The following is a 23,284-nucleotide window of genomic DNA, read 5'->3' as shown; positions in this document are numbered from 1 at the left end:
TAATAGATGAGGCCGTAGGAGTTGCCCAGGGAGAATGTCGGGGGCAGGTGCCGAAGTCCGTCTGAGTACGCCAGGTCCCTGTGAAGTCTAACGGTCACCGACCACTTACCTGTCCAGAAGCCGAGTCCATTCAGGATGTGAGAGGGTTCCTTCACAACCAAACAGAAGCGTCTCAGGAAGGTACAGATGTCTTGGCCTGGGGTGTGCGGGTTGCGCATGGAGACCGTGATCCTCCTTTCATCCCTCTGGATAGGGCAGCTACCTGTAAAGGCAGAGAAAGAATTATCCGGTCCTTTTGCGCTTACCATTTCCCAGAACCTCCTGCAGGTGTTCACAGTGGCGAAGGTGACGAAGAAGATCCCCGTCAAGAAGGTCTGGATGCTGAGGGTGTTCGACCTGGAGAAGCCTCGATCCAGCAGCATCTTCTGGCAGAACACGTCCGAGGACATGTCCGGCACCCTCCCATCCACTTCCTTCAGCTTCAGGGCCACCGTCTGCCGCATCCATGGCTCCAGGGCTGGAGCTTCGTGGCGGGGCTTCTGGGGTCCCTTCTGCTGGCCAGTCGTGGAGGCAGAGTCCTTGGGGTCAGAATTGGCTCCTGGCTGGGCCCTCCTGGCTGTCCCCAGCTCCAGGCTCTTCTTTTCGGCCTTCCTCGCAGCGCTTGCCATGGCTTTCCTCCTGCAGTTACTTCTTGGAGCTGGATCTGGAACTCTTCCCGGAATGGGTGGAGCTATGCAGATTCTTCTCCCGTCGTGTTCTGGACAAATTCCCCGAAAGGTCTTTGTCTCGATGATTTTCTTCCTCGAAGATTCCACAGGACAGCCCGATTCTTCTCCGAGTCTTCGTCTTCTTCTGGATTCTTTAGAGCTTCTTCCTCCCACCGATATCCGCCTTCGTTCTCCGATGTCAGCTGGGCTCCGAAGCTCTTCTCCTTCCGAGTTCGATCGCTCTCGTCAAGTGTAGATCGTAGCTCTTGTGTTCTTAAAAGAACAGATACTACACTTGATCTTAGCCAAAAGGCCGAGAAGCGATAACCAGAATTGGTTTCAAACTACGGAGCCACCCAAGGATCCTGAAAAGTCCATTTGTGGAGATGAGCTCCTGGACTCCCGTTAAGAAGACATGTTGTCAACCTCTAGATCCCTTACATGCCTGCACTTTTCGGCTTGCTGCTGCTGCAATCCACGCGTTTTAGATCTGCATAACTCCACCTCTTTAAACACAGCACCTTCACCCCCTGCTGTTCCCACCCGCCTCAACACCGTTGGAAGGGAGGAGAACCAATTAAGGCGGGGGGTGGGGTGGAACGAGCAGCTGTCTACCCTTAGCAGGAGGGCTCCTGATTACATACCTCTCCTGCTGCTGCTGCTGCTGGCTGTCCAGCAGCAGACTGAAGGTGGCTGCTGCTGTGCACAGGTATATAAAGGCTCAGAGCCTATTATGACACGCGCAGCCAGCGTTCCATTGCCACATTCCATCTACTGCAGGCAGGATACCTGGCTGGCTGAATGTCGCTGAGAAGCTCACAGAGACCGCCATAAGCAACAGTTTAACAGAATGCCACAGACTAATCAACCAAACTTTTTGGGTTGGGTTCTCTTTTATAGTCTGCAGGCATTAAATGAAAGAAGTCAGTGTTCCAGCAGAAGGAGACAACGTTTCAGAAAAGGCATTGTAGCAAACCAAAAAAGAAATTTTAAGCGCAGCAGAGTAACCAGCGCACATACCTGTTAGCTCAGGTGAGTTTAAAAGGCTGCTGTTGATAACAAGGGCATTTGCTAAATAGATGGTGTGTGTGCAACAATATACTGAAAGGTCAATTATATTGTGCAGCTTATCTCACCACCTGTAGTTATTTAGGTGAAAGCTCCAAAATGCTTGCCTAATATGTCTGTTTATCCAAAAGGAAGTAAAAAGGGAGAGCTAGAAAGATAGCATTGCATCACATTACATGGCAATGCAATGCACAGTTGCTGAAGTTGAACCAAAATGAGCTTGTAATCTGGCTTCTGCAACTTTGAACATGAAAAATCCAATGAGGAGAAGAAAAGCAAAGCCAAAGAGTCCATCCCAAAATCCGACAAACAAGCAAAATGAACAAAAAACATTGAATTCAATTCTTTCTGATTTTAGAAACTGCATTAAAGAAGGGGTGCACCGGTCCTGGAGATACTGCAATACCAGGTCAATGCGTGGAGTGGACAGAGCAAGCTCTTTTTCCATCTCCCTGTTCTAAAAATCCATTTAATATATGGTCCCCAGATAGGGGACGTATCAGATATTAAACTGATAAGAACAGATTTTTTTTTTTTTTTTTTTTTTTTTTTTTTTAAGCCCGAATTCGTGTACAAAACCCGAGTGCGCTTAAAAAAGTGACAAGTGCCACAAAAAAAGTGCACTAGGATGCTGGTCTTCTTGAAACCCTCTCCAAAAGGAGAAGGGTCCCCCAAACCATTCCCCGTCCCTCCGAGCCAAAAGGCCACAGCGAGGAACAGGGACAAAAAGCCACCTCCAGCCGAAGCCAGAGGCGACCCAATCTTACCCCCAGCACCTGCCCGAGTTCTCACCCGAGCAAGGCACTGGGAGCCAAAGACTGTGCTCCCCTCCCGGAAGAGGGGAGCCAACAACGCTCTCCTCCCGAAAGAGGAGAGCCAGGGGGGTTCAGGGGGGAGCGGAACCTGATGGCCACACACTCCCCCCCTAGACCTGCCAAGAGAGGAACCCGTAAGGGAACCGCATCCCGACAAAATCCTAGTAGGACGTGACACACGTGAATAAGTGGACACACAGTGACAAAGAAATTAAATAAATAGTGAAGGTTTCACAGTATAATACTGCCCGGACCTTCGACCGGGAATTGAAAAATTCCCCATCCTAAGGCCAGAAGGCCCGGAATAAGGGTGTGTGCGAAGAAAGAAAATTTGAAGTGCTTGTGCAAATGTGCCATAAACTCAAGTGGGGTTCCCAATCCCAGTGAGTTAAGGCACCCCAGGGTCACCATTCCTGGGGCACTTCACACTTCGGGCTTTCGATCTTCCCCGGCCCAATGGCGTCGATCCTGGGGGGCCATGCTTTCCACCAGATGACTATATTAGCCACCTGGCGTACTAACAAGCGCCTAAACCCCAGTGTGCATAATGTATCAATCTACTAGGGCGGCCAACATCCAAAACCGCCTTTTCGAAAGATACTACACTTGATCTTAGCCAAAAGGCCGAGAAGCGATAACCAGAATTGGTTTCAAACTACGGAGCCACCCAAGGATCCTGAAAAGTCCATTTGTGGAGATGAGCTCCTGGACTCCCGTTAAGAAGACATGTTGTCAACCTCTAGATCCCTTACATGCCTGCACTTTTCGGCTTGCTGCTGCTGCAATCCACGCGTTTTAGATCTGCATAACTCCACCTCTTTAAACACAGCACCTTCACCCCCTGCTGTTCCCACCCGCCTCAACACCGTTGGAAGGGAGGAGAACCAATTAAGGCGGGGGGTGGGGTGGAACGAGCAGCTGTCTACCCTTAGCAGGAGGGCTCCTGATTACATACCTCTCCTGCTGCTGCTGCTGCTGGCTGTCCAGCAGCAGACTGAAGGTGGCTGCTGCTGTGCACAGGTATATAAAGGCTCAGAGCCTATTATGACACGCGCAGCCAGCGTTCCATTGCCACATTCCATCTACTGCAGGCAGGATACCTGGCTGGCTGAATGTCGCTGAGAAGCTCACAGAGACCGCCATAAGCAACAGTTTAACAGAATGCCACAGACTAATCAACCAAACTTTTTGGGTTGGGTTCTCTTTTATAGTCTGCAGGCATTAAATGAAAGAAGTCAGTGTTCCAGCAGAAGGAGACAACGTTTCAGAAAAGGCATTGTAGCAAACCAAAAAAGAAATTTTAAGCGCAGCAGAGTAACCAGCGCACATACCTGTTAGCTCAGGTGAGTTTAAAAGGCTGCTGTTGATAACAAGGGCATTTGCTAAATAGATGGTGTGTGTGCAACAATATACTGAAAGGTCAATTATATTGTGCAGCTTATCTCACCACCTGTAGTTATTTAGGTGAAAGCTCCAAAATGCTTGCCTAATATGTCTGTTTATCCAAAAGGAAGTAAAAAGGGAGAGCTAGAAAGATAGCATTGCATCACATTACATGGCAATGCAATGCACAGTTGCTGAAGTTGAACCAAAATGAGCTTGTAATCTGGCTTCTGCAACTTTGAACATGAAAAATCCAATGAGGAGAAGAAAAGCAAAGCCAAAGAGTCCATCCCAAAATCCGACAAACAAGCAAAATGAACAAAAAACATTGAATTCAATTCTTTCTGATTTTAGAAACTGCATTAAAGAAGGGGTGCACCGGTCCTGGAGATACTGCAATACCAGGTCAATGCGTGGAGTGGACAGAGCAAGCTCTTTTTCCATCTCCCTGTTCTAAAAATCCATTTAATATATGGTCCCCAGATAGGGGACGTATCAGATATTAAACTGATAAGAACAGATTTTTTTTTTTTTATCGAAAGCCCGAATTCGTGTACAAAACCCGAGTGCGCTTAAAAAAGTGACAAGTGCCACAAAAAAAGTGCACTAGGATGCTGGTCTTCTTGAAACCCTCTCCAAAAGGAGAAGGGTCCCCCAAACCATTCCCCGTCCCTCCGAGCCAAAAGGCCACAGCGAGGAACAGGGACAAAAAGCCACCTCCAGCCGAAGCCAGAGGCGACCCAATCTTACCCCCAGCACCTGCCCGAGTTCTCACCCGAGCAAGGCACTGGGAGCCAAAGACTGTGCTCCCCTCCCGGAAGAGGGGAGCCAACAACGCTCTCCTCCCGAAAGAGGAGAGCCAGGGGGGTTCAGGGGGGAGCGGAACCTGATGGCCACACACTCCCCCCCTAGACCTGCCAAGAGAGGAACCCGTAAGGGAACCGCATCCCGACAAAATCCTAGTAGGACGTGACACACGTGAATAAGTGGACACACAGTGACAAAGAAATTAAATAAATAGTGAAGGTTTCACAGTATAATACTGCCCGGACCTTCGACCGGGAATTGAAAAATTCCCCATCCTAAGGCCAGAAGGCCCGGAATAAGGGTGTGTGCGAAGAAAGAAAATTTGAAGTGCTTGTGCAAATGTGCCATAAACTCAAGTGGGGTTCCCAATCCCAGTGAGTTAAGGCACCCCAGGGTCACCACTCCTGGGGCACTTCACACTTCGGGCTTTCGATCTTCCCCGGCCCAATGGCGTCGATCCTGGGGGGCCATGCTTTCCACCAGATGACTATATTAGCCACCTGGCGTACTAACAAGCGCCTAAACCCCAGTGTGCATAATGTATCAATCTACTAGGGCGGCCAACATCCAAAACCGCCTTTTCAAAAGATACTACACTTGATCTTAGCCAAAAGGCCGAGAAGCGATAACCAGAATTGGTTTCAAACTACGGAGCCACCCAAGGATCCTGAAAAGTCCATTTGTGGAGATGAGCTCCTGGACTCCCGTTAAGAAGACATGTTGTCAACCTCTAGATCCCTTACATGCCTGCACTTTTCGGCTTGCTGCTGCTGCAATCCACGCGTTTTAGATCTGCATAACTCCACCTCTTTAAACACAGCACCTTCACCCCCTGCTGTTCCCACCCGCCTCAACACCGTTGGAAGGGAGGAGAACCAATTAAGGCGGGGGGTGGGGTGGAACGAGCAGCTGTCTACCCTTAGCAGGAGGGCTCCTGATTACATACCTCTCCTGCTGCTGCTGCTGCTGGCTGTCCAGCAGCAGACTGAAGGTGGCTGCTGCTGTGCACAGGTATATAAAGGCTCAGAGCCTATTATGACACGCGCAGCCAGCGTTCCATTGCCACATTCCATCTACTGCAGGCAGGATACCTGGCTGGCTGAATGTCGCTGAGAAGCTCACAGAGACCGCCATAAGCAACAGTTTAACAGAATGCCACAGACTAATCAACCAAACTTTTTGGGTTGGGTTCTCTTTTATAGTCTGCAGGCATTAAATGAAAGAAGTCAGTGTTCCAGCAGAAGGAGACAACGTTTCAGAAAAGGCATTGTAGCAAACCAAAAAAGAAATTTTAAGCGCAGCAGAGTAACCAGCGCACATACCTGTTAGCTCAGGTGAGTTTAAAAGGCTGCTGTTGATAACAAGGGCATTTGCTAAATAGATGGTGTGTGTGCAACAATATACTGAAAGGTCAATTATATTGTGCAGCTTATCTCACCACCTGTAGTTATTTAGGTGAAAGCTCCAAAATGCTTGCCTAATATGTCTGTTTATCCAAAAGGAAGTAAAAAGGGAGAGCTAGAAAGATAGCATTGCATCACATTACATGGCAATGCAATGCACAGTTGCTGAAGTTGAACCAAAATGAGCTTGTAATCTGGCTTCTGCAACTTTGAACATGAAAAATCCAATGAGGAGAAGAAAAGCAAAGCCAAAGAGTCCATCCCAAAATCCGACAAACAAGCAAAATGAACAAAAAACATTGAATTCAATTCTTTCTGATTTTAGAAACTGCATTAAAGAAGGGGTGCACCGGTCCTGGAGATACTGCAATACCAGGTCAATGCGTGGAGTGGACAGAGCAAGCTCTTTTTCCATCTCCCTGTTCTAAAAATCCATTTAATATATGGTCCCCAGATAGGGGACGTATCAGATATTAAACTGATAAGAACAGATTTTTTTTTTTTTATCGAAAGCCCGAATTCGTGTACAAAACCCGAGTGCGCTTAAAAAAGTGACAAGTGCCACAAAAAAAGTGCACTAGGATGCTGGTCTTCTTGAAACCCTCTCCAAAAGGAGAAGGGTCCCCCAAACCATTCCCCGTCCCTCCGAGCCAAAAGGCCACAGCGAGGAACAGGGACAAAAAGCCACCTCCAGCCGAAGCCAGAGGCGACCCAATCTTACCCCCAGCACCTGCCCGAGTTCTCACCCGAGCAAGGCACTGGGAGCCAAAGACTGTGCTCTCCTCCCGGAAGAGGGGAGCCAACAACGCTCTCCTCCCGAAAGAGGAGAGCCAGGGGGGTTCAGGGGGGAGCGGAACCTGATGGCCACACACTCCCCCCCTAGACCTGCCAAGAGAGGAACCCGTAAGGGAACCGCATCCCGACAAAATCCTAGTAGGACGTGACACACGTGAATAAGTGGACACACAGTGACAAAGAAATTAAATAAATAGTGAAGGTTTCACAGTATAATACTGCCCGGACCTTCGACCGGGAATTGAAAAATTCCCCATCCTAAGGCCAGAAGGCCCGGAATAAGGGTGTGTGCGAAGAAAGAAAATTTGAAGTGCTTGTGCAAATGTGCCATAAACTCAAGTGGGGTTCCCAATCCCAGTGAGTTAAGGCACCCCAGGGTCACCACTCCTGGGGCACTTCACACTTCGGGCTTTCGATCTTCCCCGGCCCAATGGCGTCGATCCTGGGGGGCCATGCTTTCCACCAGATGACTATATTAGCCACCTGGCGTACTAACAAGCGCCTAAACCCCAGTGTGCATAATGTATCAATCTACTAGGGCGGCCAACATCCAAAACCGCCTTTTCAAAAGATACTACACTTGATCTTAGCCAAAAGGCCGAGAAGCGATAACCAGAATTGGTTTCAAACTACGGAGCCACCCAAGGATCCTGAAAAGTCCATTTGTGGAGATGAGCTCCTGGACTCCCGTTAAGAAGACATGTTGTCAACCTCTAGATCCCTTACATGCCTGCACTTTTCGGCTTGCTGCTGCTGCAATCCACGCGTTTTAGATCTGCATAACTCCACCTCTTTAAACACAGCACCTTCACCCCCTGCTGTTCCCACCCGCCTCAACACCGTTGGAAGGGAGGAGAACCAATTAAGGCGGGGGGTGGGGTGGAACGAGCAGCTGTCTACCCTTAGCAGGAGGGCTCCTGATTACATACCTCTCCTGCTGCTGCTGCTGCTGGCTGTCCAGCAGCAGACTGAAGGTGGCTGCTGCTGTGCACAGGTATATAAAGGCTCAGAGCCTATTATGACACGCGCAGCCAGCGTTCCATTGCCACATTCCATCTACTGCAGGCAGGATACCTGGCTGGCTGAATGTCGCTGAGAAGCTCACAGAGACCGCCATAAGCAACAGTTTAACAGAATGCCACAGACTAATCAACCAAACTTTTTGGGTTGGGTTCTCTTTTATAGTCTGCAGGCATTAAATGAAAGAAGTCAGTGTTCCAGCAGAAGGAGACAACGTTTCAGAAAAGGCATTGTAGCAAACCAAAAAAGAAATTTTAAGCGCAGCAGAGTAACCAGCGCACATACCTGTTAGCTCAGGTGAGTTTAAAAGGCTGCTGTTGATAACAAGGGCATTTGCTAAATAGATGGTGTGTGTGCAACAATATACTGAAAGGTCAATTATATTGTGCAGCTTATCTCACCACCTGTAGTTATTTAGGTGAAAGCTCCAAAATGCTTGCCTAATATGTCTGTTTATCCAAAAGGAAGTAAAAAGGGAGAGCTAGAAAGATAGCATTGCATCACATTACATGGCAATGCAATGCACAGTTGCTGAAGTTGAACCAAAATGAGCTTGTAATCTGGCTTCTGCAACTTTGAACATGAAAAATCCAATGAGGAGAAGAAAAGCAAAGCCAAAGAGTCCATCCCAAAATCCGACAAACAAGCAAAATGAACCAAAAACATTGAATTCAATTCTTTCTGATTTTAGAAACTGCATTAAAGAAGGGGTGCACCGGTCCTGGAGATACTGCAATACCAGGTCAATGCGTGGAGTGGACAGAGCAAGCTCTTTTTCCATCTCCCTGTTCTAAAAATCCATTTAATATATGGTCCCCAGATAGGGGACGTATCAGATATTAAACTGATAAGAACAGATACTACACTTGATCTTAGCCAAAAGGCCGAGAAGCGATAACCAGAATTGGTTTCAAACTACGGAGCCACCCAAGGATCCTGAAAAGTCCATTTGTGGAGATGAGCTCCTGGACTCCCGTTAAGAAGACATGTTGTCAACCTCAAGATCCCTTACATGCCTGCACTTTTCGGCTTGCTGCTGCTGCAATCCACGCGTTTTAGATCTGCATAACTCCACCTCTTTAAACACAGCACCTTCACCCCCTGCTGTTCCCACCCGCCTCAACACCGTTGGAAGGGAGGAGAACCAATTAAGGCGGGGGGTGGGGTGGAACGAGCAGCTGTCTACCCTTAGCAGGAGGGCTCCTGATTACATACCTCTCCTGCTGCTGCTGCTGCTGGCTGTCCAGCAGCAGACTGAAGGTGGCTGCTGCTGTGCACAGGTATATAAAGGCTCAGAGCCTATTATGACACGCGCAGCCAGCGTTCCATTGCCACATTCCATCTACTGCAGGCAGGATACCTGGCTGGCTGAATGTCGCTGAGAAGCTCACAGAGACCGCCATAAGCAACAGTTTAACAGAATGCCACAGACTAATCAACCAAACTTTTTGGGCTGGGTTCTCTTTTATAGTCTGCAGGCATTAAATGAAAGAAGTCAGTGTTCCAGCAGAAGGAGACAACGTTTCAGAAAAGGCATTGTAGCAAACCAAAAAAGAAATTTTAAGTGCAGCAGAGTAACCAGCGCACATACCTGTTAGCTCAGGTGAGTTTAAAAGGCTGCTGTTGATAACAAGGGCATTTGCTAAATAGATGGTGTGTGTGCAACAATATACTGAAAGGTCAATTATATTGTGCAGCTTATCTCACCACCTGTAGTTATTTAGGTGAAAGCTCCAAAATGCTTGCCTAATATGTCTGTTTATCCAAAAGGAAGTAAAAAGGGAGAGCTAGAAAGATAGCATTGCATCACATTACATGGCAATGCAATGCACAGTTGCTGAAGTTGAACCAAAATGAGCTTGTAATCTGGCTTCTGCAACTTTGAACATGAAAAATCCAATGAGGAGAAGAAAAGCAAAGCCAAAGAGTCCATCCCAAAATCCGACAAACAAGCAAAATGAACAAAAAACATTGAATTCAATTCTTTCTGATTTTAGAAACTGCATTAAAGAAGGGGTGCACCGGTCCTGGAGATACTGCAATACCAGGTCAATGCGTGGAGTGGACAGAGCAAGCTCTTTTTCCATCTCCCTGTTCTAAAAATCCATTTAATATATGGTCCCCAGATAGGGGACGTATCAGATATTAAACTGATAAGAACAGATACTACACTTGATCTTAGCCAAAAGGCCGAGAAGCGATAACCAGAATTGGTTTCAAACTACGGAGCCACCCAAGGATCCTGAAAAGTCCATTTGTGGAGATGAGCTCCTGGACTCCCGTTAAGAAGACATGTTGTCAACCTCTAGATCCCTTACATGACTGCACTTTTCGGCTTGCTGCTGCTGCAATCCACGCGTTTTAGATCTGCATAACTCCACCTCTTTAAACACAGCACCTTCACCCCCTGCTGTTCCCACCCGCCTCAACACCGTTGGAAGGGAGGAGAACCAATTAAGGCGGGGGGTGGGGTGGAACGAGCAGCTGTCTACCCTTAGCAGGAGGGCTCCTGATTACATACCTCTCCTGCTGCTACTGCTGCTGGCTGTCCAGCAGCAGACTGAAGGTGGCTGCTGCTGTGCACAGGTATATAAAGGCTCAGAGCCTATTATGACACGCGCAGCCAGCGTTCCATTGCCACATTCCATCTACTGCAGGCAGGATACCTGGCTGGCTGAATGTCGCTGAGAAGCTCACAGAGACCGCCATAAGCAACAGTTTAACAGAATGCCACAGACTAATCAACCAAACTTTTTGGGTTGGGTTCTCTTTTATAGTCTGCAGGCATTAAATGAAAGAAGTCAGTGTTCCAGCAGAAGGAGACAACGTTTCAGAAAAGGCATTGTAGCAAACCAAAAAAGAAATTTTAAGCGCAGCAGAGTAACCAGCGCACATACCTGTTAGCTCAGGTGAGTTTAAAAGGCTGCTGTTGATAACAAGGGCATTTGCTAAATAGATGGTGTGTGTACAACAATATACTGAAAGGTCAATTATATTGTGCAGCTTATCTCACCACCTGTAGTTATTTAGGTGAAAGCTCCAAAATGCTTGCCTAATATGTCTGTTTATCCAAAAGGAAGTAAAAAGGGAGAGCTAGAAAGATAGCATTGCATCACATTACATGGCAATGCAATGCACAGTTGCTGAAGTTGAACCAAAATGAGCTTGTAATCTGGCTTCTGCAACTTTGAACATGAAAAATCCAATGAGGAGAAGAAAAGCAAAGCCAAAGAGTCCATCCCAAAATCCGACAAACAAGCAAAATGAACAAAAAACATTGAATTCAATTCTTTCTGATTTTAGAAACTGCATTAAAGAAGGGGTGCACCGGTCCTGGAGATACTGCAATACCAGGTCAATGCGTGGAGTGGACAGAGCAAGCTCTTTTTCCATCTCCCTGTTCTAAAAATCCATTTAATATATGGTCCCCAGATAGGGGACGTATCAGATATTAAACTGATAAGAACAGATTTTTTGATTGAAGCTGCATCCAAGGCACTGAAAAATGTGACCGAAGTCACACCAAAACAGCGCACGAGGCGAGGATTCATGTGGACCCTTCCCGGAGGAGAGGGTCCCCAATAAACCATCCCCATCCCTCCGAGCCAGAAGGCCACAGCGAGGGTCAGGGATCTCCGATGCTCTCCCTAGCCGAAGCCGGAGAAGAGCCGTTTTCGTGCTCCCAGCTTCCATCTAGGCTGCCACCCTAGTGGAGCTGGAGCCTGTGTTGGTTTCTCAGCCCAAAGCTGACCGGACCTCCGACCGGGTTTATAAAAATTCCCCTTCCTAGCCCGGAGGCCAGGAATAGGGGGGGTTGCTCAGAAAGTATGATTGGCAAAGGTGCGGCGTGCTACGAAGCCAAGTCTTTCTGGGGTTCCCAGTCCCAGTAAGCTTGGACTCCCACCAGGGCGCCTACTCCTGGGGCACATTGCTCCAAAGCCCTCACACTTACCCAGCCTAGTGACTTCGATCCTGGAGGGCCATGTTTTCCATCAGATAACTCTATGAGCCACCTGGCGTACTAACAAGTGCACCAAACCAGTGTGTAATATGCATCAATTTACTAGGGCAGCCCAAGGACAAAACTGCCTTTTCAAAAGATACTACACTTGATCTTAGCCAAAAGGCCGAGAAGCGATAACCAGAATTGGTTTCAAACTACGGAGCCACCCAAGGATCCTGAAAAGTCCATTTGTGGAGATGAGCTCCTGGACTCCCGTTAAGAAGACATGTTGTCAACCTCTAGATCCCTTACATGCCTGCACTTTTCGGCTTGCTGCTGCTGCAATCCACGCGTTTTAGATCTGCATAACTCCACCTCTTTAAACACAGCACCTTCACCCCCTGCTGTTCCCACCCGCCTCAACACCGTTGGAAGGGAGGAGAACCAATTAAGGCGGGGGGTGGGGTGGAACGAGCAGCTGTCTACCCTTAGCAGGAGGGCTCCTGATTACATACCTCTCCTGCTGCTGCTGCTGCTGGCTGTCCAGCAGCAGACTGAAGGTGGCTGCTGCTGTGCACAGGTATATAAAGGCTCAGAGCCTATTATGACACGCGCAGCCAGCGTTCCATTGCCACATTCCATCTACTGCAGGCAGGATACCTGGCTGGTTGAATGTCGCTGAGAAGCTCACAGAGACCGCCATAAGCAACAGTTTAACAGAATGCCACAGACTAATCAACCAAACTTTTTGGGTTGGGTTCTCTTTTATAGTCTGCAGGCATTAAATGAAAGAAGTCAGTGTTCCAGCAGAAGGAGACAACGTTTCAGAAAAGGCATTGTAGCAAACCAAAAAAGAAATTTTAAGCGCAGCAGAGTAACCAGCGCACATACCTGTTAGCTCAGGTGAGTTTAAAAGGCTGCTGTTGATAACAAGGGCATTTGCTAAATAGATGGTGTGTGTGCAACAATATACTGAAAGGTCAATTATATTGTGCAGCTTATCTCACCACCTGTAGTTATTTAGGTGAAAGCTCCAAAATGCTTGCCTAATATGTCTGTTTATCCAAAAGGAAGTAAAAAGGAGAGCTAGAAAGATAGCATTGCATCACATTACATGGCAATGCAATGCACAGTTGCTGAAGTTGAACCAAAATGAGCTTGTAATCTGGCTTCTGCAACTTTGAACATGAAAAATCCAATGAGGAGAAGAAAAGCAAAGCCAAAGAGTCCATCCCAAAATCCGACAAACAAGCAAAATGAACAAAAAACATTGAATTCAATTCTTTCTGATTTTAGAAACTGCATTAAAGAAGGGGTGCACCGGTCCTGGAGATACTGCAATACCAGGTCAATGCGTGGAGTGGACAGAGCAAGCTCTTTTTCCATCTCCCTGTTCTAAAAATCCATTTACTATATGGTCCCCAGATAGGGGACGTATCAGATATTAAACTGATAAGAACAGATACTACACTTGATCTTAGCCAAAAGGCCGAGAAGCGATAACCAGAATTGGTTTCAAACTACGGAGCCACCCAAGGATCCTGAAAAGTCCATTTGTGGAGATGAGCTCCTGGACTCCCGTTAAGAAGACATGTTGTCAACCTCTAGATCCCTTACATGCCTGCACTTTTCGGCTTGCTGCTGCTGCAATCCACGCGTTTTAGATCTGCATAACTCCACCTCTTTAAACACAGCACCTTCACCCCCTGCTGTTCCCACCCGCCTCAACACCGTTGGAAGGGAGGAGAACCAATTAAGGCGGGGGGTGGGGTGGAACGAGCAGCTGTCTACCCTTAGCAGGAGGGCTCCTGATTACATACCTCTCCTGCTGCTGCTGCTGCTGGCTGTCCAGCAGCAGACTGAAGGTGGCTGCTGCTGTGCACAGGTATATAAAGGCTCAGAGCCTATTATGACACGCGCAGCCAGCGTTCCATTGCCACATTCCATCTACTGCAGGCAGGATACCTGGCTGGCTGAATGTCGCTGAGAAGCTCACAGAGACCGCCATAAGCAACAGTTTAACAGAATGCCACAGACTAATCAACCAAACTTTTTGGGTTGGGTTCTCTTTTATAGTCTGCAGGCATTAAATGAAAGAAGTCAGTGTTCCAGCAGAAGGAGACAACGTTTCAGAAAAGGCATTGTAGCAAACCAAAAAAGAAATTTTAAGCGCAGCAGAGTAACCAGCGCACATACCTGTTAGCTCAGGTGAGTTTAAAAGGCTGCTGTTGATAACAAGGGCATTTGCTAAATAGATGGTGTGTGTGCAACAATATACTGAAAGGTCAATTATATTGTGCAGCTTATCTCACCACCTGTAGTTATTTAGGTGAAAGCTCCAAAATGCTTGCCTAATATGTCTGTTTATCCAAAAGGAAGTAAAAAGGGAGAGCTAGAAAGATAGCATTGCATCACATTACATGGCAATGCAATGCACAGTTGCTGAAGTTGAACCAAAATGAGCTTGTAATCTGGCTTCTGCAACTTTGAACATGAAAAATCCAATGAGGAGAAGAAAAGCAAAGCCAAAGAGTCCATCCCAAAATCCGACAAACAAGCAAAATGAACAAAAAACATTGAATTCAATTCTTTCTGATTTTAGAAACTGCATTAAAGAAGGGGTGCACCGGTCCTGGAGATACTGCAATACCAGGTCAATGCGTGGAGTGGACAGAGCAAGCTCTTTTTCCATCTCCCTGTTCTAAAAATCCATTTAATATATGGTCCCCAGATAGGGGACGTATCAGATATTAAACTGATAAGAACAGATACTACACTTGATCTTAGCCAAAAGGCCGAGAAGCGATAACCAGAATTGGTTTCAAACTACGGAGCCACCCAAGGATCCTGAAAAGTCCATTTGTGGAGATGAGCTCCTGGACTCCCGTTAAGAAGACATGTTGTCAACCTCTAGATCCCTTACATGCCTGCACTTTTCGGCTTGCTGCTGCTGCAATCCACGCGTTTTAGATCTGCATAACTCCACCTCTTTAAACACAGCACCTTCACCCCCTGCTGTTCCCACCCGCCTCAACACCGTTGGAAGGGAGGAGAACCAATTAAGGCGGGGGGTGGGGTGGAACGAGCAGCTGTCTACCCTTAGCAGGAGGGCTCCTGATTACATACCTCTCCTGCTGCTGCTGCTGCTGGCTGTCCAGCAGCAGACTGAAGGTGGCTGCTGCTGTGCACAGGTATATAAAGGCTCAGAGCCTATTATGACACGCGCAGCCAGCGTTCCATTGCCACATTCCATCTACTGCAGGCAGGATACCTGGCTGGCTGAATGTCGCTGAGAAGCTCACAGAGACCGCCATAAGCAACAGTTTAACAGAATGCCACAGACTAATCAACCAAACTTTTTGGGTTGGGTTCTCTTTTATAGTCTGCAGGCATTAAATGAAAGAAGTCAGTGTTCCAGCAGAAGGAGACAACGTTTCAGAAAAGGCATTGTAGCAAACCAAAAAAGAAATTTTAAGCGCAGCAGAGTAACCAGCGCACATACCTGTTAGCTCAGGTGAGTTTAAAAGGCTGCTGTTGATAACAAGGGCATTTGCTAAATAGATGGTGTGTGTGCAACAATATACTGAAAGGTCAATTATATTGTGCAGCTTATCTCACCACCTGTAGTTATTTAGGTGAAAGCTCCAAAATGCTTGCCTAATATGTCTGTTTATCCAAAAGGAAGTAAAAAGGGAGAGCTAGAAAGATAGCATTGCATCACATTACATGGCAATGCAATGCACAGTTGCTGAAGTTGAACCAAAATGAGCTTGTAATCTGGCTTCTGCAACTTTGAACATGAAAAATCCAATGAGGAGAAGAAAAGCAAAGCCAAAGAGTCCATCCCAAAATCCGACAAACAAGCAAAATGAACAAAAAACATTGAATTCAATTTTTTCAGATTTTAGAAACTGCATTAAAGAAGGGGTGCACCGGTCCTGGAGATACTGCAATACCAGGTCAATGCGTGGAGTGGACAGAGCAAGCTCTTTTTCCATCTCCCTGTTCTAAAAATCCATTTAATATATGGTCCCCAGATAGGGGACGTATCAGATATTAAACTGATAAGAACAGATTTTTGATTGAAGCTGCATCCAAGGCACTGAAAAATGTGACCGAAGTCACACCAAAACAGCGCACGAGGCGAGGATTCATGTGGACCCTTCCCGGAGGAGAGGGTCCCCAATAAACCATCCCCATCCCTCCGAGCCAGAAGGCCACAGCGAGGGTCAGGGATCTCCGATGCTCTCCCTAGCCGAAGCCGGAGAAGAGCCGTTTTCGTGCTCCCAGCTTCCATCTAGGCTGCCACCCTAGTGGAGCTGGAGCCTGTGTTGGTTTCTCAGCCCAAAGCTGACCGGACCTCCGACCGGGTTTATAAAAATTCCCCTTCCTAGCCCGGAGGCAAGGAATAGGGGGGGTTGCTCAGAAAGTATGATTGGCAAAGGTGCGGCGTGCTACGAAGCCAAGTCTTTCTGGGGTTCCCAGTCCCAGTAAGCTTGGACTCCCACCAGGGCGCCTACTCCTGGGGCACATTGCTCCAAAGCCCTCACACTTACCCAGCCTAGTGACTTCGATCCTGGAGGGCCATGTTTTCCATCAGATAACTCTATGAGCCACCTGGCGTACTAACAAGTGCACCAAACCAGTGTGTAATATGCATCAATTTACTAGGGCAGCCCAAGGACAAAACTGCCTTTTCAAAAGATACTACACTTGATCTTAGCCAAAAGGCCGAGAAGCGATAACCAGAATTGGTTTCAAACTACGGAGCCACCCAAGGATCCTGAAAAGTCCATTTGTGGAGATGAGCTCCTGGACTCCCGTTAAGAAGACATGTTGTCAACCTCTAGATCCCTTACATGCCTGCACTTTTCGGCTTGCTGCTGCTGCAATCCACGCGTTTTAGATCTGCATAACTCCACCTCTTTAAACACAGCACCTTCACCCCCTGCTGTTCCCACCCGCCTCAACACCGTTGGAAAGGAGGAGAACCAATTAAGGCGGGGGGTGGGGTGGAACGAGCAGCTGTCTACCCTTAGCAGGAGGGCTCCTGATTACATACCTCTCCTGCTGCTGCTGCTGCTGGCTGTCCAGCAGCAGACTGAAGGTGGCTGCTGCTGTGCACAGGTATATAAAGGCTCAGAGCCTATTATGACACGCGCAGCCAGCGTTCCATTGCCACATTCCATCTACTGCAGGCAGGATACCTGGCTGGCTGAATGTCGCTGAGAAGCTCACAGAGACCGCCATAAGCAACAGTTTAACAGAATGCCACAGACTAATCAACCAAACTTTTTGGGTTGGGTTCTCTTTTATAGTCTGCAGGCATTAAATGAAAGAAGTCAGTGTTCCAGCAGAAGGAGACAACGTTTCAGAAAAGGCATTGTAGCAAACCAAAAAAGAAATTTTAAGCACAGCAGAGTAACCAGCGCACATACCTGTTAGCTCAGGTGAGTTTAAAAGGCTGCTGTTGATAACAAGGGCATTTGCTAAATAGATGGTGTGTGTGCAACAATATACTGAAAGGTCAATTATATTGTGCAGCTTATCTCACCACCTGTAGTTATTTAGGTGAAAGCTCCAAAATGCTTGCCTAATATGTCTGTTTATCCAAAAGGAAGTAAAAAGGGAGAGCTAGAAAGATAGCATTGCATCACATTACATGGCAATGCAATGCACAGTTGCTGAAGTTGAACCAAAATGAGCTTGTAATCTGGCTTCTGCAACTTTGAACATGAAAAATCCAATGAGGAGAAGAAAAGCAAAGCCAAAGAGTCCATCCCAAAATCCGACAAACAAGCAAAATGAACAAAAAACATTGAATTCAATTCTTTCTGATTTTAGAAACTGCATTAAAGAAGGGGTGCACCGGTCCTGGAGATACTGCAATACCAGGTCAATGCGTGGAGTGGACAGAGCAAGCTCTTTTTCCATCTCCCTGTTCTAAAAATCCATTTAATATATGGTCCCCAGATAGGGGACGTATCAGATATTAAACTGATAAGAACAGATTTTTTGATTGAAGCTGCATCCAAGGCACTGAAAAATGTGACCGAAGTCACACCAAAACAGCGCACGAGGCGAGGATTCATGTGGACCCTTCCCGGAGGAGAGGGTCCCCAATAAACCATCCCCATCCCTCCGAGCCAGAAGGCCACAGCGAGGGTCAGGGATCTCCGATGCTCTCCCTAGCCGAAGCCGGAGAAGAGCCGTTTTCGTGCTCCCAGCTTCCATCTAGGCTGCCACCCTAGTGGAGCTGGAGCCTGTGTTGGTTTCTCAGCCCAAAGCTGACCGGACCTCCGACCGGGTTTATAAAAATTCCCCTTCCTAGCCCGGAGGCCAGGAATAGGGGGGGTTGCTCAGAAAGTATGATTGGCAAAGGTGCGGCGTGCAACGAAGCCAAGTCTTTCTGGGGTTCCCAGTCCCAGTAAGCTTGGACTCCCACCAGGGCGCCTACTCCTGGGGCACATTGCTCCAAAGCCCTCACACTTACCCAGCCTAGTGACTTCGATCCTGGAGGGCCATGTTTTCCATCAGATAACTCTATGAGCCACCTGGCGTACTAACAAGTGCACCAAACCAGTGTGTAATATGCATCAATTTACTAGGGCAGCCCAAGGACAAAACTGCCTTTTCAAAAGATACTACACTTGATCTTAGCCAAAAGGCCGAGAAGCGATAACCAGAATTGGTTTCAAACTACGGAGCCACCCAAGGATCCTGAAAAGTCCATTTGTGGAGATGAGCTCCTGGACTCCCGTTAAGAAGACATGTTGTCAACCTCTAGATCCCTTACATGCCTGCACTTTTCGGCTTGCTGCTGCTGCAATCCACGCGTTTTAGATCTGCATAACTCCACCTCTTTAAACACAGCACCTTCACCCCCTGCTGTTCCCACCCGCCTCAACACCGTTGGAAGGGAGGAGAACCAATTAAGGCGGGGGGTGGGGTGGAACGAGCAGCTGTCTACCCTTAGCAGGAGGGCTCCTGATTACATACCTCTCCTGCTGCTGCTGCTGCTGGCTGTCCAGCAGCAGACTGAAGGTGGCTGCTGCTGTGCACAGGTATATAAAGGCTCAGAGCCTATTATGACACGCGCAGCCAGCGTTCCATTGCCACATTCCATCTACTGCAGGCAGGATACCTGGCTGGCTGAATGTCGCTGAGAAGCTCACAGAGACCGCCATAAGCAACAGTTTAACAGAATGCCACAGACTAATCAACCAAACTTTTTGGGTTGGGTTCTCTTTTATAGTCTGCAGGCATTAAATGAAAGAAGTCAGTGTTCCAGCAGAAGGAGACAACGTTTCAGAAAAGGCATTGTAGCAAACCAAAAAAGAAATTTTAAGCGCAGCAGAGTAACCAGCGCACATACCTGTTAGCTCAGGTGAGTTTAAAAGGCTGCTGTTGATAACAAGGGCATTTGCTAAATAGATGGTGTGTGTGCAACAATATACTGAAAGGTCAATTATATTGTGCAGCTTATCTCACCACCTGTAGTTATTTAGGTGAAAGCTCCAAAATGCTTGCCTAATATGTCTGTTTATCCAAAAGGAAGTAAAAAGGGAGAGCTAGAAAGATAGCATTGCATCACATTACATGGCAATGCAATGCACAGTTGCTGAAGTTGAACCAAAATGAGCTTGTAATCTGGCTTCTGCAACTTTGAACATGAAAAATCCAATGAGGAGAAGAAAAGCAAAGCCAAAGAGTCCATCCCAAAATCCGACAAACAAGCAAAATGAACAAAAAACATTGAATTCAATTCTTTCTGATTTTAGAAACTGCGTTAAAGAAGGGGTGCACCGGTCCTGGAGATACTGCAATACCAGGTCAATGCGTGGAGTGGACAGAGCAAGCTCTTTTTCCATCTCCCTGTTCTAAAAATCCATTTAATATATGGTCCCCAGATAGGGGACGTATCAGATATTAAACTGATAAGAACAGATACTACACTTGATCTTAGCCAAAAGGCCGAGAAGCGATAACCAGAATTGGTTTCAAACTACGGAGCCACCCAAGGATCCTGAAAAGTCCATTTGTGGAGATGAGCTCCTGGACTCCCGTTAAGAAGACATGTTGTCAACCTCTAGATCCCTTACATGCCTGCACTTTTCGGCTTGCTGCTGCTGCAATCCACGCGTTTTAGATCTGCATAACTCCACCTCTTTAAACACAGCACCTTCACCCCCTGCTGTTCCCACCCGCCTCAACACCGTTGGAAGGGAGGAGAACCAATTAAGGCGGGGGGTGGGGTGGAACGAGCAGCTGTCTACCCTTAGCAGGAGGGCTCCTGATTACATACCTCTCCTGCTGCTGCTGCTGCTGGCTGTCCAGCAGCAGACTGAAGGTGGCTGCTGCTGTGCACAGGTATATAAAGGCTCAGAGCCTATTATGACACGCGCAGCCAGCGTTCCATTGCCACATTCCATCTACTGCAGGCAGGATACCTGGCTGGCTGAATGTCGCTGAGAAGCTCACAGAGACCGCCATAAGCAACAGTTTAACAGAATGCCACAGACTAATCAACCAAACTTTTTGGGTTGGGTTCTCTTTTATAGTCTGCAGGCATTAAATGAAAGAAGTCAGTGTTCCAGCAGAAGGAGACAACGTTTCAGAAAAGGCATTGTAGCAAACCAAAAAAGAAATTTTAAGCGCAGCAGAGTAACCAGCGCACATACCTGTTATCCCAGGTGAGTTTAAAAGGCTGCTGTTGATAACAAGGGCATTTGCTAAATAGCTGGTGTGTGTGCAACAATATACTGAAAGGTCAATTATATTGTGCAGCTTATCTCACCACCTGTAGTTATTTAGGTGAAAGCTCCAAAATGCTTGCCTAATATGTCTGTTTATCCAAAAGGAAGTAAAAAGGGAGAGCTAGAAAGATAGCATTGCATCACATTACATGGCAATGCAATGCACAGTTGCTGAAGTTGAACCAAAATGAGCTTGTAATCTGGCTTCTGCAACTTTGAACATGAAAAATCCAATGAGGAGAAGAAAAGCAAAGCCAAAGAGTCCATCCCAAAATCCGACAAACAAGCAAAATGAACAAAAAACATTGAATTCAATTCTTTCTGATTTTAGAAACTGCATTAAAGAAGGGGTGCACCGGTCCTGGAGATACTGCAATACCAGGTCAATGCGTGGAGTGGACAGAGCAAGCTCTTTTTCCATCTCCCTGTTCTAAAAATCCATTTAATATATGGTCCCCAGATAGGGGACGTATCAGATATTAAACTGATAAGAACAGATACTACACTTGATCTTAGCCAAAAGGCCGAGAAGCGATAACCAGAATTGGTTTCAAACTACGGAGCCACCCAAGGATCCTGAAAAGTCCATTTGTGGAGATGAGCTCCTGGACTCCCGTTAAGAAGACATGTTGTCAACCTCTAGATCCCTTACATGACTGCACTTTTCGGCTTGCTGCTGCTGCAATCCACGCGTTTTAGATCTGCATAACTCCACCTCTTTAAACACAGCACCTTCACCCCCTGCTGTTCCCACCCGCCTCAACACCGTTGGAAGGGAGGAGAACCAATTAAGGCGGGGGGTGGGGTGGAACGAGCAGCTGTCTACCCTTAGCAGGAGGGCTCCTGATTACATACCTCTCCTGCTGCTACTGCTGCTGGCTGTCCAGCAGCAGACTGAAGGTGGCTGCTGCTGTGCACAGGTATATAAAGGCTCAGAGCCTATTATGACACGCGCAGCCAGCGTTCCATTGCCACATTCCATCTACTGCAGGCAGGATACCTGGCTGGCTGAATGTCGCTGAGAAGCTCACAGAGACCGCCATAAGCAACAGTTTAACAGAATGCCACAGACTAATCAACCAAACTTTTTGGGTTGGGTTCTCTTTTATAGTCTGCAGGCATTAAATGAAAGAAGTCAGTGTTCCAGCAGAAGGAGACAACGTTTCAGAAAAGGCATTGTAGCAAACCAAAAAAGAAATTTTAAGCGCAGCAGAGTAACCAGCGCACATACCTGTTAGCTCAGGTGAGTTTAAAAGGCTGCTGTTGATAACAAGGGCATTTGCTAAATAGATGGTGTGTGTACAACAATATACTGAAAGGTCAATTATATTGTGCAGCTTATCTCACCACCTGTAGTTATTTAGGTGAAAGCTCCAAAATGCTTGCCTAATATGTCTGTTTATCCAAAAGGAAGTAAAAAGGGAGAGCTAGAAAGATTGCATTGCATCACATTACATGGCAATGCAATGCACAGTTGCTGAAGTTGAACCAAAATGAGCTTGTAATCTGGCTTCTGCAACTTTGAACATGAAAAATCCAATGAGGAGAAGAAAAGCAAAGCCAAAGAGTCCATCCCAAAATCCGACAAACAAGCAAAATGAACAAAAAACATTGAATTCAATTCTTTCTGATTTTAGAAACTGCATTAAAGAAGGGGTGCACCGGTCCTGGAGATACTGCAATACCAGGTCAATGCGTGGAGTGGACAGAGCAAGCTCTTTTTCCATCTCCCTGTTCTAAAAATCCATTTAATATATGGTCCCCAGATAGGGGACGTATCAGATATTAAACTGATAAGAACAGATTTTTTGATTGAAGCTGCATCCAAGGCACTGAAAAATGTGACCGAAGTCACACCAAAACAGCGCACGAGGCGAGGATTCATGTGGACCCTTCCCGGAGGAGAGGGTCCCCAATAAACCATCCCCATCCCTCCGAGCCAGAAGGCCACAGCGAGGGTCAGGGATCTCCGATGCTCTCCCTAGCCGAAGCCGGAGAAGAGCCGTTTTCGTGCTCCCAGCTTCCATCTAGGCTGCCACCCTAGTGGAGCTGGAGCCTGTGTTGGTTTCTCAGCCCAAAGCTGACCGGACCTCCGACCGGGTTTATAAAAATTCCCCTTCCTAGCCCGGAGGCCAGGAATAGGGGGGGTTGCTCAGAAAGTATGATTGGCAAAGGTGCGGCGTGCTACGAAGCCAAGTCTTTCTGGGGTTCCCAGTCCCAGTAAGCTTGGACTCCCACCAGGGCGCCTACTCCTGGGGCACATTGCTCCAAAGCCCTCACACTTACCCAGCCTAGTGACTTCGATCCTGGAGGGCCATGTTTTCCATCAGATAACTCTATGAGCCACCTGGCGTACTAACAAGTGCACCAAACCAGTGTGTAATATGCATCAATTTACTAGGGCAGCCCAAGGACAAAACTGCCTTTTCAAAAGATACTACACTTGATCTTAGCCAAAAGGCCGAGAAGCGATAACCAGAATTGGTTTCAAACTACGGAGCCACCCAAGGATCCTGAAAAGTCCATTTGTGGAGATGAGCTCCTGGACTCCCGTTAAGAAGACATGTTGTCAACCTCTAGATCCCTT

General features: G+C 47.2%; 11 non-coding genes and 10 pseudogenes across 11 annotated transcripts; all 21 read right to left on the bottom strand.

Annotated features, from left to right (window-relative positions):
* Positions 1-954: 954 nt before the first annotated feature.
* LOC141203305 (U2 spliceosomal RNA) lies at positions 955-1,032 on the bottom strand (annotated as a pseudogene).
* Positions 1,033-2,147: 1,115 nt separating this feature from the next.
* On the bottom strand, positions 2,148-2,374 carry LOC141203285 (U2 spliceosomal RNA; annotated as a pseudogene).
* Positions 2,375-3,134: 760 nt separating this feature from the next.
* On the bottom strand, positions 3,135-3,226 carry LOC141203358 (U2 spliceosomal RNA; annotated as a pseudogene).
* Positions 3,227-4,341: 1,115 nt separating this feature from the next.
* On the bottom strand, positions 4,342-4,526 carry LOC141203228 (U2 spliceosomal RNA). The gene has a single exon (XR_012274355.1). It is a non-coding gene; the product is annotated as a U2 spliceosomal RNA (small nuclear RNA).
* Positions 4,527-5,315: 789 nt separating this feature from the next.
* On the bottom strand, positions 5,316-5,407 carry LOC141203330 (U2 spliceosomal RNA; annotated as a pseudogene).
* Positions 5,408-6,522: 1,115 nt separating this feature from the next.
* On the bottom strand, positions 6,523-6,707 carry LOC141203227 (U2 spliceosomal RNA). Its single transcript, XR_012274354.1, has one exon. It is a non-coding gene; the product is annotated as a U2 spliceosomal RNA (small nuclear RNA).
* Positions 6,708-7,496: 789 nt separating this feature from the next.
* On the bottom strand, positions 7,497-7,588 carry LOC141203329 (U2 spliceosomal RNA; annotated as a pseudogene).
* A 1,115-nt stretch (positions 7,589-8,703) lies between these two features.
* LOC141203698 (U2 spliceosomal RNA) lies at positions 8,704-8,894 on the bottom strand. Its single transcript, XR_012274727.1, has one exon. It is a non-coding gene; the product is annotated as a U2 spliceosomal RNA (small nuclear RNA).
* A 1,115-nt stretch (positions 8,895-10,009) lies between these two features.
* Positions 10,010-10,200, bottom strand: LOC141203696 (U2 spliceosomal RNA). Its single transcript, XR_012274726.1, has one exon. It is a non-coding gene; the product is annotated as a U2 spliceosomal RNA (small nuclear RNA).
* Positions 10,201-11,315: 1,115 nt separating this feature from the next.
* LOC141203172 (U2 spliceosomal RNA) lies at positions 11,316-11,497 on the bottom strand. Its single transcript, XR_012274309.1, has one exon. It is a non-coding gene; the product is annotated as a U2 spliceosomal RNA (small nuclear RNA).
* A 524-nt stretch (positions 11,498-12,021) lies between these two features.
* LOC141203322 (U2 spliceosomal RNA) lies at positions 12,022-12,137 on the bottom strand (annotated as a pseudogene).
* Positions 12,138-13,251: 1,114 nt separating this feature from the next.
* LOC141203807 (U2 spliceosomal RNA) lies at positions 13,252-13,442 on the bottom strand. The gene has a single exon (XR_012274832.1). It is a non-coding gene; the product is annotated as a U2 spliceosomal RNA (small nuclear RNA).
* A 1,115-nt stretch (positions 13,443-14,557) lies between these two features.
* Positions 14,558-14,748, bottom strand: LOC141203694 (U2 spliceosomal RNA). The gene has a single exon (XR_012274724.1). It is a non-coding gene; the product is annotated as a U2 spliceosomal RNA (small nuclear RNA).
* A 1,115-nt stretch (positions 14,749-15,863) lies between these two features.
* Positions 15,864-16,044, bottom strand: LOC141203178 (U2 spliceosomal RNA; annotated as a pseudogene).
* A 524-nt stretch (positions 16,045-16,568) lies between these two features.
* Positions 16,569-16,684, bottom strand: LOC141203321 (U2 spliceosomal RNA; annotated as a pseudogene).
* Positions 16,685-17,799: 1,115 nt separating this feature from the next.
* LOC141203171 (U2 spliceosomal RNA) lies at positions 17,800-17,981 on the bottom strand. The gene has a single exon (XR_012274308.1). It is a non-coding gene; the product is annotated as a U2 spliceosomal RNA (small nuclear RNA).
* A 524-nt stretch (positions 17,982-18,505) lies between these two features.
* On the bottom strand, positions 18,506-18,621 carry LOC141203319 (U2 spliceosomal RNA; annotated as a pseudogene).
* Positions 18,622-19,736: 1,115 nt separating this feature from the next.
* Positions 19,737-19,927, bottom strand: LOC141203693 (U2 spliceosomal RNA). Its single transcript, XR_012274723.1, has one exon. It is a non-coding gene; the product is annotated as a U2 spliceosomal RNA (small nuclear RNA).
* Positions 19,928-21,042: 1,115 nt separating this feature from the next.
* Positions 21,043-21,233, bottom strand: LOC141203692 (U2 spliceosomal RNA). The gene has a single exon (XR_012274722.1). It is a non-coding gene; the product is annotated as a U2 spliceosomal RNA (small nuclear RNA).
* A 1,115-nt stretch (positions 21,234-22,348) lies between these two features.
* LOC141203170 (U2 spliceosomal RNA) lies at positions 22,349-22,530 on the bottom strand. Its single transcript, XR_012274307.1, has one exon. It is a non-coding gene; the product is annotated as a U2 spliceosomal RNA (small nuclear RNA).
* Positions 22,531-23,054: 524 nt separating this feature from the next.
* On the bottom strand, positions 23,055-23,170 carry LOC141203318 (U2 spliceosomal RNA; annotated as a pseudogene).
* Between the last annotated feature and the right edge of the window lie 114 nt (positions 23,171-23,284).

This window comes from Phyllobates terribilis, unplaced genomic scaffold (genome assembly GCF_046119375.1).
Source record: "Phyllobates terribilis strain yellow unplaced genomic scaffold, ASM4611937v1 Scaffold_124__1_contigs__length_5142088, whole genome shotgun sequence".
NCBI classification, from domain to species: domain Eukaryota; kingdom Metazoa; phylum Chordata; class Amphibia; order Anura; family Dendrobatidae; genus Phyllobates; species Phyllobates terribilis.
Note: the sequence above shows the minus strand (reverse complement) of the source record. Positions and strands in the feature narration are given on the sequence as shown.